Below are 18,774 nucleotides of genomic sequence, written 5' to 3'. Positions count from 1 at the left end.
TGATTTGTGTTTTTGTGCTTGTGATTGTTTTGTTTAAGTTCCAACAACATCATCTCCTCCTTAATGCCAAAAAAAACAAGCTATTGTTATTTACTCCAACTAACAAATCCACCCCACTAGATTTCTCTATTACCTCCATTGATGGTACAATCATAGCTCCTGACCCAACTAGAAAACTCTTAGGTGTATTGATTGACCACAACCTCAACTTTGATGCTCATATTAATGCCACCATCAAAACTGTAAACAGAAAACTTGGATCCTTATATAGAATAAAACCTTTTCTTACACCAGAAGCCAGAACTACTATTGCCCAGACCCATCTGATCTCCACCCTCTTCTATGCCTTGCCAGTTTATACGAATCTTTCCAAAAGCAACCTAAACAGACTGTCTACTTCGTATAACAATATTGCCAGGTTTGCTACGGGGTCCTCATTTAGAACACATCACTGTCTAAACCTAAAACTTCTAGGATGGCTGGAACTAAATAACCAGCTAAAATTTCAACAACTCTCCATTACTCATAAAATACTATATCAACCTAGTAAGACTCCTATTCTCAGTAGCCTTATCTCCCCCTACACAAACCTTTCTAACCTTCGCTCAGCAAATAAACTACTGGTTACCTCCTGAAATCCCACAACAAGGCAGGTGATTCTCTTTTCTCTAATTCTGTGGGGAAGGTTAGGAACATACTTCCCACTAATCTTACATCTCTTTCATCATTACCTCTCTTTAAAAATCAACTAAAAATTCACTTAAAATCACAATGGCTTTGTCCTTGTACTAACCCAGACTAACCCCCCCACCATTACCTTGTCTACATCTCTCCTCCTTACCCACTTTGAAGTATAACAGCAATTCCTCACTCTTCCCCTTCCTAGTATCTTATTCCCAACATGCTATCACTGGGCATGCTCCTTACTACTTATTCATTCCTCTGTGAACTCTTATCTTCATACCTCATACATAAACCTTTCTATTTCTTCCACTTTGACTATAATTACTTCCACTTGTACTTACCCTCCAGATTTTTTCTCCTACTTCCCTGTCCTCTAAAATTTCACCACCTACCCTGTGTTTTACACCTGACATTACCTTTTTATTGACCTTTCATAACCTTTTTATAGCATTTTTAAAGACACATTCTTACCCTATATACAAACATTGAATGTTCTATCCCTTTCTCTTGGTCAAAATACTGCATTCTACCTTATTAACCTACTTCTCACATTCTGTTTATTTTTAGTTTCTATATAACCTAAGCTGATGGAGAAATTTTTATTTGCTTTACATACTACATGTATCCTTTTTTGTATTGTGTTTCTTTTGTATTGTCTTGATTTTATCTAGTTTAAAAGCGGAGCTTTTTTCCCCGGGCCTCTACTGAAAATGGACATATATCCAGCTGGACTAGCCCGGTCAACAAATGTAAAATAAATAAATAAATAAATAAAATATATGTAAATATATATATATATATATATATATATATATATCTACAGAGAGAGAGAAATTAAGACTGATTCACACATGCAGACAATGCACCTCTTCCAGCCATCACACACACACTCGCACAGTCATACCATAAACTGATACAAAATGCGCACATATAAACACATAGCATAAAATTACTTATCCAAAATGCACAAAATGTACACACCTAATAGCCACGTACATTTCCATACTTCCTGTATGGATTGTACTTATCATGGACATCAATGAATTGCTCTACAATTCAATATCATATGAACACTGGCATGTGCATAGGTCTCATTTGCATTGTCTGTGTTCACATGTTATGTTCTTACATTCAGCACAAAACTCCTCACTGCTTGTGCATGCGTTGCTACAATACTCAGCCATGAATAGTTTATGAATCACACCCAGTCTTACATACTACTTAGCCGTCTGTGAATTCCTTCTTTCACTTATTATTTTTTTTTACTTACTGCCATTGTCTTAAAAAACATTGGTAAGATTTATTGGTAAATTGGCGTTGTTATTCTTAACTTTGATACTTTCAAGTAAACCCATGCAGTGTGTTATTTTTCAATGCATTCAGAATGTACTTGGTAATATTTATTTATTTATTTCCAGTTTGATGACCGGGGATGTCCACTGGGCTCAGGGAGCCCATTTTCAGTGGAGACCCGGGGAGAAAAGGTCCATGTTACAAAGTTGACATACAGATACAATATAGAAAAGAAGAACAATTTACAATTATGTTTCATGCTAGAAAGCAGGTGTAATTTCTTAGGTACATGTTACCTTTAGATACAGACACAATATTATTAATGAACAATTTACAGTTACATTTCATGTTAGAGAGCAGGTGTAAATTTTTAGGTACATGGTACAGATTTGATATTTACAATATGCACATATGTGTGGTAGCCTATAGATCATAGCTAGAGAGGCTAGTAATCATAGCTGGAGAGGGGTTTAGAGGTGGGGAGAGAATTATAGGACTAGGTGGGGAGAATGCAGTTGCATTTTCTGTTAGAGTAAAGGTAGGAATGTAACTGAGAGTTAAAGTTTTCAAAGTTTGCACAGGTCCTTAGAGAGGAAGGAATATCAGTGCCCTCACAAATGTAATTAAGTCTACTTTCAATATCTATGCATCTCCTTTGAATAAGTATGCCCCAGGATTAAATAAAATCTGTGCAGGCTCCGTGTAGAGTCTACATGAAATGCATCCATGTACACTGTCATGGTTCCCCCTGGGCAGCACATCATAGATATTAATTATGGTGGGCATCTAAGGGAGGTCACAGCAACATGGATACTGCATCCGTGTAAGACTGTCAGCGCAGCCACAATCCTTTGGCCTGTCCATCTTGGCTGAAAGGTATACAAGACATTTTATTTCATTAAACTGGATTTTAATTTTTTTTTTTTTTTTTTTATGTGTATATGTGCTTGTTTGCACGGTGTGGCATGTTACTTAGTTATGCTTAGCTTTGTACAAATACACAGCAGACTTCAACTAGACATCTAAAAATAGAAACTGGATGTATTCAGTTTTAATAATTATTATTTTTTCTTCATGTGCTAGTTTGTGCCGTGAGGCACGTTGCTTAGTTCTGCTTAACTTTGCTCACATATACAGCAGACATCCGCTAGACATTTAAAAATAGAAACCGGATGTATTTAATTTTAATAATTACTTATTTTAATTTTTACTATATGTAGTTGTGAAGATATACAAGTTCCCATCACTATCCCAGTGACTAGATAGGTTGAGTCAGGTCCTAGGTTTGACTCCTAGTAAGTAATAATTTTTACAAACAGTGCTGTGAAACTGTGTCAGATGACTGAAACATCGTTTGGAATTAAATTAAATAATTGTTACACGGTCAGCGCTCTTTTCCAGTTTGCTCATTGCTAAGCTTTGCTTAAACATGGTTTGTGTGAGTTTACGGAATGCAAAGAGATGCGGCACATTTTTGAAAGTTACAGTATGATGTGCAAGGGTAGGAATGCAGCCTATCTAAAGGCCAATAGGTGGGAACTTCACATCATTCTTTGGATCCTCACCTTAATTGTGGGTATAGCTGCTGTTGTTGATGAGGAAGTGCACTTTTGGGCACAAAGGTGGGGTGTCTAGGATTCCAGAGTTTTCATTGGACTCCTAGTAGACGTGATGGACCCCAGCTGCTGCAGGGCTCATACAGGGACTCAGACTTTAAGTCTGAGGCCTAGAATTGATTGGTCAAGGACCTGATCAGTGCAACTGGTATCCCCCACAATAGTGAGCAGTGTTGTCACCACTATGATGACCTAAAATGTAGGATGAGGGGAATCTTGGACACCTCGGTCCAAGTGGCTAGGGATGGGCACACCCCACATATATAAGGATGTTTTCCAGTAATTTATAAATATGCAAGCTGAATCTGTGCAAAACTGGTATGCATAATGGTTTGCTTCTCTTACCACAGCTGCACAAGAGAGGGCTCTCAATGTACAGTCCCATGTATGGCATTTGGCCAGGATGAGGCAAGCACATGGTAAGTAAGAAAGTCATCAAAATAATAACTTAATGCATAACTTAATAACACAATAAAGTAAATGCAGATTTTGCAGTCTTAACAGTCAGGTATAAAATACCTGGGATATCTTGCATCTCAGTGCATGTTTGAAATGGTAAAGCAAGTTAAAGCAAATAAGCATGCAGTACTGTGTAGCATAGCTTCCAATCTTCAGTTAATTTTATGGTCTACCCAGATTAAGAGTCACCTTTCTGATCTGCTCATTGTCTGAAATATGTTATAGATTGCACTCAGTAAATGAACAGAGTACATGAATAAGTTAACAGAAGTCCTAGACAGCTATCCATGTGTGTAAATGCCAGATTTAAAGCAACATTAATCAATAAAGTTTAAAAGGTGATGATGCTTTGATAATTATTTTTTTTCAAACAAGGTGCTCAGTATTCCTGTAGTCACTACTTGTGGGTTCTAATCTGACACCAGACAACTGATAAATGTGAAGTACTAAATAATGGGGGACAAGCCTATGTTCTGCTTATATCATCTGATATATGCTGTAGGATGCAGTTAATAAATGAATAGGGTAAATGTGTAATGTAATGCAACTCCTACACAGCTATGCATGTGTGTAAATCAAGATTTGAAACAACATACATCAATAAAGTATAAAAGAAGATCTTGCTCTGATAATTTAAGCTTTTATTTGCACAGTATTCCTGTAGTCACTGCTTGTGGGTTCTGACACCAGACCCAGCTATGCATGTGTGTAAATGCATGATTTGACACAACATGAATCAATAGAAGTTTTAAAGGTGATGGTGGTCTGACAATTTATTTTTAAAATAAAATGTTCAGTCTTCTGGTAGGCACTACTTATGGGTGCTAATCCCATGGTAGCCAATTGAGAAATGTCCAGCTGTATAGTGTAATTAGGGTATATGAGCACACTTCTCAACTGTCAAGATTTTTGCAGAATGTAATAACTACTAACCCATATGTCTGGTCCTTTGATTTGCAGATATATGACATTACTTGGAATGCAGTTTAATGGTAAATCTGTTATCAGAACAACTCACTACTAATGTATGCACGCTATGTAAAAATGTTCCCTGTCAATGTGCCTTTGTACCACCATTTTGTATGGCTTGGCCCATAATGTCTCATGCTAACAGGTTGACAGATATGTACATGTAACATCATCTATGCAATATGAGCAGTCAGTGTTCTCACAAGTGAAATCTAACATATCTACAAGTACATAGTAGTAGTTTGTATAGTTATATTATCTGTGAAGTTACTAATGTTCTTCTTTTCTCTCTCATCCCATCCCTTCTCTTCTTTTATTTATTAATTATATTCATTATTATAATTTGACATTACCATACTATTAGTAACTACCTCTTATGTTGGTCTTATGTTTAATTTAATATTTCTTTGCTGTTAAAAAACTTTCATTTACATTATTTATCGATGTGTTTTTCATTATATTAATTTCAATTTATTTCCATCGTGTTATTAATGACATTTGTTTGGTTATGTTTATTTTTCCTTATGTTTATATTCAGTTTACCACAGCATGACAAGGTAGGCCAGTTCCTGGTGATCCAACTACTCTGGGCCCCTTGCCTGAGGTATCAGGGCCCAGCACATCTTGAATGCAGTCTGCTGGCATCCCCTCTATTGCCCCTGCATGTTATGCTCCACAAGCTATGGGTGGTCCCCTTCTGAGAGTGGAGGTGGAGGGGTGCTTTTGTCACCCACAATGGACTGCTAGGCATGTCGCGTAGGCTGCTGTGCCAAAGTATTGGTGCATGCCTGTGCTGGATGGAGAGCATGCTGTCCATCCTGGTGGGACATTCTCTCCCCAGGTGCTGGCATCAACCACTGCCTCCACAGGAGCAGTGAAGGTGCAGTATTGACAGTCCCATGGGTGAGGACTTGAGTCACACTGCTACTGTGTCTGATTTGCATGGGACTGGAATTCCACAATACCTTCCCTAACCAAGGTTTTCACCCCTCCTGTGTCACACACCAACCCTGGTTGCTGTCTTGTCTGTCTGCAAAAGCTTCCTTACCTTCCCAACTTACCTCCCTCAACATATACCTGTGCCCCTCCCCAACATTGCACTCTCACCTTAAAAAGAAAATGGGCACCTGTCTCGAAAAAAATATATTGTCCCATACATATCTCTCCATTTCACACACAAGTCAACTGGACACACTTAATTTGGTCCAGTTGACGTGACAACTCAATTATGTTGTAGTCACCCCTCTCTCTGGGGCTGACAGTCCAAATTCAGCTAAATAAACTGTGTAAAGTACACAGCTGCTGCCATAGAAGACATGGATAGCTATGGTTCTTCCCTACACCCTTCCTGTACATACCTACCTGCCTTTCACTGTGTTTCCCCCTGCTTGCACCCCATTTCACTACTGTCCTATCTCACCATTTTTTTTTTTCTTTAAATAATTTTTGCCTGATGCTGCATCGCTAATCTAAGCTAAATGGTGGTATATTGATATATATATTTGATAAAATAGTAATCATGTTCAAAAATTCCACCTATTGTGCACCTGGGACCATACATCAACCCACCAAGTCACACAACGAGTTGATTAACACAGGCATTTTAAGCAAAAACATAATACTTGTCATTTTCCCTTCATTAAGCTTGTTTAAGCCATGCTGAGCATTGTACCACATTGTGCAAATCAGCTTTAAGATTAATGGACAAATAGGAATGTAACTGGGACTCTGGTAGAGAAAGGCATCACTACAAAGCCATATACATAATAATAGATGTAAGTGAGGTACTTAACAGCAGGCAAGTATGCACTTATATCTACAACATGTAGAAACACACCTGTTATAATGATGGCTCAGTAATTCAATCTGTTGAATGCCTTGAAAACATTAATTTTTAGTCCACATGGTCCTGGGTTCAAATACAACTGTGTCTAGCATTTAAAATGCATGCATATGTACACCACCAGTACAAATTCTGATCTGTATGACTGTCTCATCACCTATTTATCCACCTAAAGCAGTACATTTTGAATGCCTGCTGCTTAATAATGGCAGTCACAGGCCTAGAGATGGACCATGTTTAAACTATTCCTGTTACAACACTAGAAAGTGCATAGAATGCCAGGTCATGCATTATTATGAATTCCCAGAGGATTTTAATGTATGTAACTCACATGAGGCCCAGTTATATCAGACCGCAGCCCACAATGATTTGCTATTGATAGTACAGTCAACCACAGCTGCACAAGTAACATACATATATGGAGGTCATGCTAGAAGCAACGGTTGCCAGTACACACATTCCAGATGACTACAATGACAAAACACATGACTTGGCAGTTATCTGACTGGCTGACATAATGGTTAATACATGCTTACTTTTACTTTGTTAATGATACCTTTGACTAACATACTTACCTTAAACACATACCTTACTTTCTAGTGGAATGGGTTCCCTCAGTCTGGCTCTGGCTGTACACAAAGTCTGCCACAGGTCACACAGTTACTCTTAAGTGTTGTTGTCCTGCACATTCTGCAGCATTTCTGACTATGCCTATTGCCTACACTAGCAGCAGTAGCAGCAGCTTTAGCCTGTAGCACATACATCTGTATGTAAGAAGTAGCTGCTACAAACATTCTCTCTGTGCTGACGTAATCTCAACCCCAGTAATTTCCTCCCTAAAATGAGAGAAAGGGGATGGAATCTACATTGAGGCCTTATATATTGTTGAGTAGTTGCATGGGATTGGCTGATTATACTGCAAATCAGCTGTGCATACTGCATGTAGCATTCCTGAACCACAGAGTGCTTCAGAGGTAATCACCTGCTAATGAGAACCATCTTAAAAAGGCAAACACCTAGCTAGGGGAACCATTGTGTATGAGAGTTAGTTTGTATGCTTAACTCATTCACACAGTACTCATATAGCTGTATCTTTCAACAGAGGAGTTTTGCACTCCATCAGGTATATAACCATTTTTTTCCAACATGAGGCATATGTTTGAAGATACTTAGGGGGAATGGGGATTACATGAGTAAATCTTTCTTAGAACTGTGCTGATGACATGTCAGTGATCTCTAGTTGTGCTATACCTACAGAAGATGTAGAGTACATCAAGGGTTTAATGCTCTGTATTAACTGGGTACACAGGCCTCCTGGATACTTCCTTTGTTAGCAGTTGTAATAGTACCCTGCTATTTGCTTGGAACTGGTGTTTATAAATATGTTATGGGTGGGGGTTCCCAGCTATGGGGCACACTACAATGGACACCTGTGTTTGTTGTGTGATCATATGTGAGTATCTATCATTTCATAAACAAGTGTGGGTTACTATTGCTACTATCCTAGTTGCTTCCACAACCTTTGTATGTTTGGCACACTGTTGATTATGACATGTGTAATCAAGTGATAAACACTAACAGGCTTCCTTTATTGCTGTATCTCTACATACTGTACTCCCACGTATGTGGTCCTCACATGTGTTCTCATTTATTTGTATTTGAGGAGATATCATGCATGCCAGATGCTGTGAAGCTTTCACTGAGGGCAAAACCAACCTCATTACTAATGTCTTGAGACAACACTACCAAGTCCAGCTGTTCAGAGGGAGGGCAAATAAGCAAGAGTGTGCAGCCTTATGGGATGAACTGGTGCACAACATTAATGCTGTGGGTCACCAGAATCAAACATATGAGCAAGTGTGACATTGTGCCACCAAAATGATCAACTCTGCATGCAGACATGCAGCGGACTTGGCTAGGGATCATTAGGTCACTGATGGTAGTCCTGCAGCAACCTCTGTCAACCACTGAAGAATTCCTGGTAAACCTTGCAACACAGGACAGCTCCCAAGCATCCATCACTCAATATGTCATTGCTGTAGGTGCAACCGTTTCCACTGAAGAGGACCATCCAGGTAAGCTTAGATAGATCAGCATTGGAAAACTGCACCATTAACATTTCAGGGTGTAAATAGTGTTACGTGGGTGTCAGTTGTTTATGGAGGGGGAAGGAAGTTAGCTGCAATTTTAAGCTCATGTAAAGATTGTGACCCACATATCTGTTAACATAGCAGCTACTGTAAATGTGAGATATTTGGAGATATTACCCCTATTATACTGTAACATGTGGTGCTGCTGACATTACCTCACCCTCAAGTTTTTTCAGGGCCATAAGGGCTAGGAAGAGGCCATGCTCCTGCTGCTGGTAAGCACAAAACTGTTTGTCAGAGATGTAGAGTTAGTTGAATGTATTCGCTAAAGTGTCATCCCAGGCCTGCAGGCTGGATTGATGTATCCCCTGCATGGTTGCCAACTACAAAGATATTTTCTGAATGTACACAGTTTAGACTCATACCTATTCCTTGTAGGTGTGACCACAGTGACTGATTTGACAGCATTGTCAGAACATTACAGATTGCCATAACTATCAACTGTGCAGAGTTTTGCAGAATATCAGCATTGTACATAATTTATGTTTTACTCATGAGATTCTTTTTTAAAGAATTTTTATTTCCAAATAATTACATATTTGGGTTAGAAAATAATGTCCACATGTCCTCCTATATAAAGATGGGGTTATACAAGACTGTAATAGTCACAGCAGTGTATACAGCTTAAAATATATTGCACCATAGTATGACAGAGTATAGTAGTGCAGATATTAATGTATTGCTTATTCCTTGTTTTACAGGTGATTGTAAAGGGTGGTCTTGGTCCCCTTCCCAATCTGATGTCAGGGTCTCTTCAGACTCTAATCATGGCCAAACCGAGGCACAGCTGGGGTTTGCATAGGCTGAATCTGACACAGAGGTTGACATCACTTGTCCACCCTCATTATCACCTTACACAGCCAGTATGCCTATGCACACCCAGTCCCCTGTGGTCACAGATATTGGACAATCAGAGGGTGAGGACATTGGACAAAGAAGTGTGGGTACTGTGGCTTCAGTGTCTGCTGATGCTGGCCATAGCCAAACAGTTGGCAAGGTTCCACACAGGCAGAGTGATAGGGTTGCTCATAGGAAGCCTCCTGTCCCTCCATCTGCTGTCACACATGTCTCTTCTTGTGTCACTTGGCATATATTTAGGGCCATCATGGTGGCACAGGCACATTCAGAAAGGAACTCGAAATGAATGCTCAGGGTTTTGGATGCAGCACAGTCTGACATCTGTGACTGCCTCCACTTTGTTGCTGATACCTGTAATGTTGACTGATGCAGTGGAAAGGTGCTGGTCTGAGACAGACTGCACACTATCTGCCTTGGAATGCACATTGTCTGTGATGGAAATGTCTGGTTGAAGTTGAGCATCAGCCTTGTGGACGTAGGTTAGCAATTACATCTGCTGAGAGTCAACGTGGCCATGCACAATCACCCTCCTGTAGTGGCAGTATATCCAGTGCTTCAGAAGGGAGTGTGCTGTCTGCACCCAGACATGGCAGGCCATGGACTCGTGGTCCTGGGAGTTCCCATGGATGACATGTTTCCAGCAAACAGCAGACATCCTTAGGTAGTAGCACAGCATCTGATCTTGGGCATGGAGGTGCCAGTGCAACTCCTGGCAGAGCCAGTTCACATGCTCAGGGACAGAGAAGATGAACTGTAAACTCTACCATGCAAGGCTCACAGCTGTCTAACATACAGGGCTAGCACTGAGCTTGGCTGTGTTCATGCAGACACTCACACAACACTATCACATTCAGGTCACCTACAGACACACACACACACCACATTTCCATGGTCCATCTTGCCTGCTTCCCTTCTTGTCTCACACACAAGCTTGCCAACCTATTGGGTCAGCCTAGGCCTTCTGCACTTTTGCACAACACTCTGCACAAGTGATGATACCTGTCCCACATTCCTATCATCTTTCTCATAGATGCAAGGAAATAAAGCTATTTGTCTGATACACACGGTGACTATCTACATTAATATGAATTTGTTTCATCCAATGTTGCATTTGACATGCCACTTGTACTGGTCATTTTCAGAATTTGTACTTTGCCATTTATAATGTCTATACCATAATAATGTGTGTACGTTATGCTGGATGCTGTTGTAATGGCTGTGTAGTCACACAATGACAGGTGGCACATGAAAATGCTTATGTTTAACTTTCAGGTTTGTGTAGGATACACCTATGGGTACACATCTATTATCAACCCAACAATGTCAGAGCACAGAACTGAATGTCAGCACAGAAGACAAATGTTGTCAGAAAGGTAACACAGTATAGATTCCAAGTTTCATAGGTTCATAAGTGATTAATAGGCTAAAGAACACTAGGGCTTCTTTATGCCTAGCCATGCATCCCTAAACACTGTCAAGGTCTGATACCATTGATAAGTGTAAGCAGGGTTTTGGGAGCTGAAACATCTACAAGCCAGGGCATGGGGGTTGAACATTCCACAGTTTCCCTGTGTCCATCAGAGACATTGGTCCACAAGCAAGTATAATTGTCCTGTTCCCCATGCAATTCTGTAACTTGCACTTGATTTGTGTTAGGGCAAAACAATGCTTCACATGGATGGGGAGGCTGTTCCACATAGCGTGTAGTCTCTGGGTTACATATCTGTCTCTCCAGCATGTCTTATATACACTACAGGCAAGGTGTAGGTCTGCAGAACAGGTAATTCTTGTGCTACTTGTTTCATGGACATGCAAGAAGTCCACAGTGGAGACAGACTGCCCTGTATGGCAGGCATACACCTCCACTCCAAAGCATGTAGGAGACTGATTACATTGATAGGGCCCTGATTTAGTCTGCATAGGACATGCTGCTTACACCATGTAGTGCTGTACTGAGGAATCTCTGTGGATGTTATAGTTCTTGGATATGCAGGGTTACTTACATACCAAAGGTGGTGTTGCACCAATGAGATGTCTGATGCATGCCGATTACAGTGAAACAATTGCTTCCCTGGATTTACATGCCATACCTTTATTTATAGGTTGTGCAGTATAGAATGCTGTCCACAATATTACAGACACATGACAGTCAAAGGTTATATTATTATCTGTGCCCATAAGTCACTGCCTACCCAGTCAACTGGTTGAGGTGTGCTGGCAGTACGAAAGTTACAAGGAGTGGATGACTTCCCAAAGGATATTATTGTGCATTTCTTGGTATTTAGTGTTAGCCCATAGCTCTGACAACAGCTGTATGTCTGGGTCAGTCCCTCCTAGTTAACAATTATGTCAGTGTGGGATTCAATGACAGTTTCTCATTTGCATGAAGTCTGAGATGACTAGAATGTTGGATTGTGTGTTGGCTTGACTTATGGGCTTATAGGTTGGTCCTACATGAGATTTTGATATGTGTGTTGTTTTCACAGAGTGCATATGGGGCTGCTGAGGATATTTGTTATCTGGACTTTCTCTACAAGTTGTTTGTGACTTATGTAGGTTACATATCAGTGCCTCAGATCAGTCGGCTTTGGACTTTGTATGATGGGTGCAACGGATGTACCACTGACTACCTTACTGACATTAGGAGTAATTTTATGTGAGAGCTTTGCCTTCATTGACATTGTGTATATACATCTCTCACATATCATATCATTTCCTTTGATTTTGAAGTGGTTGTTGATAAACATTGTACATTGCCTCATGATGCCCATATCCACCAGAGTGGTAAAGATCAAAGTGAAAATCCTCATATCCATGGAAACACATCCTTTATTATTGACTAAACAGTTGTATTTAGAACATCACACAATGTCACAAGTATCTGTTCCACAACTATGGGCAGAAAGCTTGACAGCGCATGTTGGTTGTCCTGTGTGCTACTTGGTATTGGAGTTAATGCCATCATGGTATCCGAAAAAAATGTCAGCCAAGGTGTCTGAGTCTTTACAGAGCACTGCCAAACACTGGAATGGAAACTGATACATACACACTGTAAAGTTAAGGATGGGGTATTTAGGCAGTTATTCTGAAGCTACACACTAATCCAGCAGTTGTTGTTTGTGTCTTTCAGCTTATCCCGGTTAGGGGTCACCACAGCGGAACTCCGGTCTGCTAATGTTTGGTAGTGGATTTTTACGTGCCGAGTTACCAGCCCTGATGCACAACCTTCAATGAAGGCATGCCCATTCACGCATGCCTCCACACAGAAGACGCTCTAGCTGAGAATCGAACGTGACAACGTCTTGCTGTGAGGTGACAACACTACTGCAGCACCACTACCGCGGGACTAATCCAGCAGTGCATACTGAAAACAATCACCTTCTGAAGAATGCTGAAAAGAGGTGATTCACCTGGACTGCTGCTGCTTGGCTAGTACTACTACTACTACTGCTGCTGGTCTCAACATGGCCCCACTCTGGTGGGATACAAAGCTCCTATTCTTTGTCTCTCACCATAACGTTAGCATCAAGCTCAAGATTAGAACCAGGTCACAGCCTGTTTTTTGACCAACACACTTTTCCAACATGATGCAAGGCTCTGTAGGCTTATTGTAGCCTTTTTCAGGTATATGTCTTGATTAGCACTAGACCAATCAATTGACGTTTGCATTTATTATGCCTTGGACTCCGAGGGTTATAGCATTTGACTAGGTTACTGACCTGATTGTGATTAAGAGCACAGCTGCTGTGTCACAATATAAAATTAAGTCTCAGGTGAGATAGATGTCAAAGGTTGTTCTATCAAGCTCACAGCAGCAGTGATCTATGTTAGGTAACAGTTTCACAGCAAATCATGCAGCCTGCCCTTCAACAACGTAAGGGTGGTGATCTGTGTGACATGGATGTGAGGCCTACTACAGAGGGGTGGCCACATTTGGACAATGTCTTTATCCGTCACACATGTCTTAGGTATGTCATACTGTGCATTTATGTTCCTGCAACACTAAACTGTGTTACCACATCATTTCACACAACATTCTTTTGCTGTCTGGTTGTTTGACAGACATTGTAGATTTGCAAACCTAATGTAATGACTGCAAAGTTGGACATGTTTTCTGTCCATGTGTGGACATGTGCATCTTCACTGCAAAAAGTGCCTTCAGAGTGTTTGAAGCTGTGAACCCCAAAGGTGTAGCAGCATGACCCTTACTTTGCTGGAGTTGTACGTTGTCACATTTGTATGTATGCTATTGTGACCCTGCCTAATAACTGGATTATGGGTCATACAGGAGCCCCAAGCCTGGCAAAGCAGCATGCTCAATTTGCTGTGTTATCCCACACTGTCACGTACTGTTTTACCTTAGAATGACACCATAAAGGTAATAACTTCATCTTCTTCTCTTAAAACCTGGTTGCCTCATGGTTTTGGCGTCTTTTCAGGCTTGTTGGCTGTTGGTGAAGCACCCACCAAGAGGAGAAAACGCTGAGAGAAGAAAGGAGCCACTTTTGAGATTTTAAGTATTTTTCCTCTGTTTATTTGCTAGGTTTTTCTGCATAGCCACCTATTTTGAGCATTTTCTGGCTTGCTAAATTTGATTTCTGCATTAGTAACTGTATTTAGAGCACAACCTAGAGCTGTTTACTGAATTTCCTGTTTGCACTTATTTTTAAAATCGTTTTTTTTCTCAAAACTTGCATTTTATCTGTCTTTGGCCTAGCACTCTTGTGTGGGGTCATTTACTGCACTGTTATAACTTGTTGATACTTGTGAACCTCTGCTATCTCTGAAAAAACAAAAAAACAAGAAAAATCTTGCTTTTTTCCCACTTTTCTGAGATTTAAAAAAGTTCAGTTACAGGCTTGCTGTTCTTGAAGTGTTTGTAAGTTTCTGTGAGGCCATTTTTTGCTTGGGCTAACGGGAAGTCTCTCTGTTGATCAGTGGCAGTGAAAAACATTGAGCAGCCTGCCTGCCCCTGTGGGAGTGGTTACTGACTTGAAACTGTAGTTTTATTGGCCATTTTGGGTCAATTCCAAAACTCCTTCATCTTCCTCTCTTAAAGCCCTCTTTTGTGTGGTTTTGCGCATTTTTGTGCATAGCGCAACAGCGGGCAGTGCTGCCTAATTGGGTTTAAACTATTCCTGGCTACACAAAGTCTGCTCTTCACTTTTTCCCTTAAAACTGCTCTATCTCTCAATTTAAACACCATATTCTCATTCTAAGGCCCTTCACTGGTCCAATTAAGTAATCCTACAAGTTAGCACTATTAAGCCATAAGCACTACTTACTCTTATACTCTCTACGATTACCCTGTCCTCTATTGGTCCGTCTTAATTTCAGTTTCCCTATTACTCTAGCATGTCCAAAGGCCAGTCAATGGTTTCCTCTCCAGTCCAGCTGGTGAATCTGGGAATTTTGAGGCAATGTTACAACTGTCTCATGTACACGGACAACCCTCTCCTCCTCCAAACAGGTTCAAATATATGTGAGAGATGCAACTATTTAGCCAAACTGGAAGCTGAGCTCTCTCATCTCAAAACTTGTGTAACCAGTCAGGAGGAGAAGGTAACCTCACATAACACAATTCCAGTATCACATAGTCCCACCACATCAGCGAACCAAACACATAAATACACAAAAACATACTCAGAGGCTCTAAATAAAAATCTACCTAAGCAACAGAGACCTCCAAAGCAGACATCCAAGCAAACGCTACCTCAAAACAAAACACACACAACACATAACTCACAAAGTCAGTGTGCCAAGCAGCCACAGCCCTTAAGGCTGAATAACACACCTGATACTCTTGTTATAGGTGACTCTATTGTCAGACACACTGACGTCCCGCTCACCAGGCTGAATAAAGAGGTCACGGTGACACATAACGCAAGCACTCAGGTCACTCCAAAGCAAATACAAATATGACTCAGTCATTGTACATGCTGGTGTGAATGACCTGAGACGTACCTCCCTGGACTACATGAAAAGAGACATAGAGGAGCTCTCTGATCATGTAGCCCAGGCTGGTATGACCCTGACCTTGAGCAGCATCTTACCCTCACCTAGAATGATGCCACAGTACAAAGACAAAATGATCGATTTTAACAATTGGCTAAAATTTTTGTGTTATTGAAAAAGGATCCAGTGACTGTCAGCCTGGGATGACATGCTCGACAAGCCACGTTGCTTCGCTAGGGACGGCTTGCACCTGTCACCACTGGACTTTCTGATATTGGCAAAGGCTCTTGCCACCCCCATGGTGCCTTTTTTAGGCAAGGCTCAAAGGTCAAACCCACCCCCATAGACAGCACAAGGAACAAGAAACTAAGGAAAATGCTGCTAAACGCCAGAAGTCTTAACCTCAAGATGCACGCACTCGAAGCTCTCTTCAGTATGGAGAACATCAATATCTGTGCAGTGACAGAAACCTGGTTCAAGGCTCCAGAGAGCACCCCAGCACTACCAGGCTATACCTCATATCATGCTTTTCGGCCCCAAAACCCGGACCAAACCACAAAAGGAGGGGGAGTTTCCATATTTATCAAGGATATCCACACCTCCAAGTTAGTGGCATTGCACGAAGTATCGGAGACCATCCATGTACAACTAACAGTGGGCAAGACTGTTTTTCAGTTTATAGCAACCTACAGACCACCCTCTCAAAGTTAGGAATCCCACTCGGCTTTCCTGAAAACATTGGAGAACATGAAGATCTCTCCGAACACCATTATATTGGGTGACTTCAACTACCCAAACATTGACTGGGAGCACTACTCAAGCCCCAGCACCTTAGCCCAATGTTTCCTGGAAATTATAAACTCAAATGCTATGGAACAACTACTCACCACTCCCACAAGAGGTGGCAACATACTAGACCTCATCATTACCAACATGGGGACACTATGCTCCACACCAGAAGTATATCCCTCATTGGTAAGATCAGACCATAAATTAATTTCACTGGATGTCCACATCCCGACCCCACTCCCAGCCCAGAAAACCACAGTGAAAAACTTCTCAAAAGTGAACTTCTCACGTCTCAAAACCGAAGTGGAATCCTTCAAGGCCCCAGGGCCAGTGGAAACTACAGCCCAAACTGCAGAATCCTATATAAATGCATTCTACGGACATCTCCAGGAATGCATGGATCATGCTATCCCAAACAAAACCAAGACCCAATCATCCAAAGGCAGGCATCCAGTCTGGTGGACCCCTGCCATAAATAAACTGTACAACAGAAGGAGGAAGCTACTACATGATAGAGCAAAATCCCTAATAGGGAAGGCATCTCTGATCAGTACTAGCAAATAATTACGATCCCTCATAAAATCCTCCAAGGCCAGCTTCAAGAGAAAAATTGCACAGGACACCAAAGACAATCATAAGGCTTTTTCAGTTATGTTAGAAACCTGGGATGCAACTCCCAGACTTGTTCTGAGTTGATTCTAAATGACAAAAAATACACTGAACCCACAGACATCGCCAATATCCTGGCAGACAGGTTCAGTGCAAACTTCTCCACCCCCTCCCCCCCAAAAGAGCAAGTATCTATCCCGGCAGAGGGCTGCCTCCCAAACATCTCAGATGCTCAGGTGAAGGCTGCCCTCTCCAAAGCAAAAAACACTGCTTCCATGGGACCAGATGGCATCCCAGGTTGTGTCCTACATAAACTCCAAGAGGAACTAATCCCGCAAATAAAACAGCTATGCAATCTCAGCCTCACTACAGGATATGTGCCCACAGAATGGCGTACAGCAACAGTGGTCCCACTCCACAAAGGTGGAGCCTCTATGGACCCTGGAAACTATCGTCCCATAAGCCTGACTAGCTTAGTCTGCAAGGCTATGGAGAGGATCATCATGGAGCTCATAAACAAAGACATTGGGGACCTACAGACACTAGATCCTACCCAGTTCGGCTTTGTCAAGTGCAGATCCTGCCTTTTGAACCTGGTTGACTTCTTTGAAACAGTCATCAAAGCCATAGATGAAGGGAAGGTAGCCCACACAGCCTATCTGGACCTTGCAAAGGCATTTGACACAATACCCCACTTGGGCATCATAGATAAGCTATCCAGCTTAAATATAAACCCCTATGTCACAAGATGGGTTGCAAACTGGCTCAAAGACAGAACCCACAGAGTGAGAGTTGCTGGAGCCATGTCAGACTCAAAACCGGTCACAAGTGGCATCCCACAGGGTTCTGTCCTGGGACCACTCTTGTTCGGTATATACTTTTCCGAGGTACAGGCAAATGTGGGAGGACTATGGCTCACCAAGTTCGCAGATGACTGCAAACTGGGCGCATAATCAGCTCTCCAGCTGACACAAACATCCTTCAAAAAGGTCTTACAGAGACAGATAACTGGTGCCAGCACCATGGTTTAAAGCTAAATGCCAAAAAATGTATAGTCATACCCTTTGGCAAAAACAATGTGCCCACAAATTACCACATAGGCGGAAACCCATTAAGTACAGAGAAAGTTATTAGGGACCGGGGGACCCAAGTTGATAGAAATCTCTCCTTTGAAAACCACATTGCCAAAGTGGTTAGAAAGACCATCTACATAGCCCACCTCATCACGAAGGGTTTCACATCTAGATCAAGAGAGGTAATCGTGCCCCTTTATTCATCCCTCATCAGGCCCATCATAGAATACAATGCCCCTTTTGGGATGTACCTTACCCGACACCTGCAGCAATTAGAAAGACCCCAAAAGTATCTCACCAAGAGGATCAAGGGTCTCAAACAGATGCCATATGCTGCTTGGTTAAAAAAACTCCAGCTCTACTCAGTTGCATACCGCCTACTTCGAGGCGATCTATGCCTGACATACAAAGCTATGTCAAATCCAGAATTAATGGACATGCTCCACCTCAGTAAATCTAAATCCCTTAGAGCCACA

Source organism: Protopterus annectens, chromosome 6.part0 (assembly GCF_019279795.1).
Source record: "Protopterus annectens isolate FY-2018-M chromosome 6.part0, PAN1.0, whole genome shotgun sequence".
NCBI lineage: Eukaryota > Metazoa > Chordata > Ceratodontiformes > Protopteridae > Protopterus > Protopterus annectens.
The sequence above is the reverse complement of the archived record's forward strand: the minus strand, read 5'-3'. Positions refer to the sequence as shown.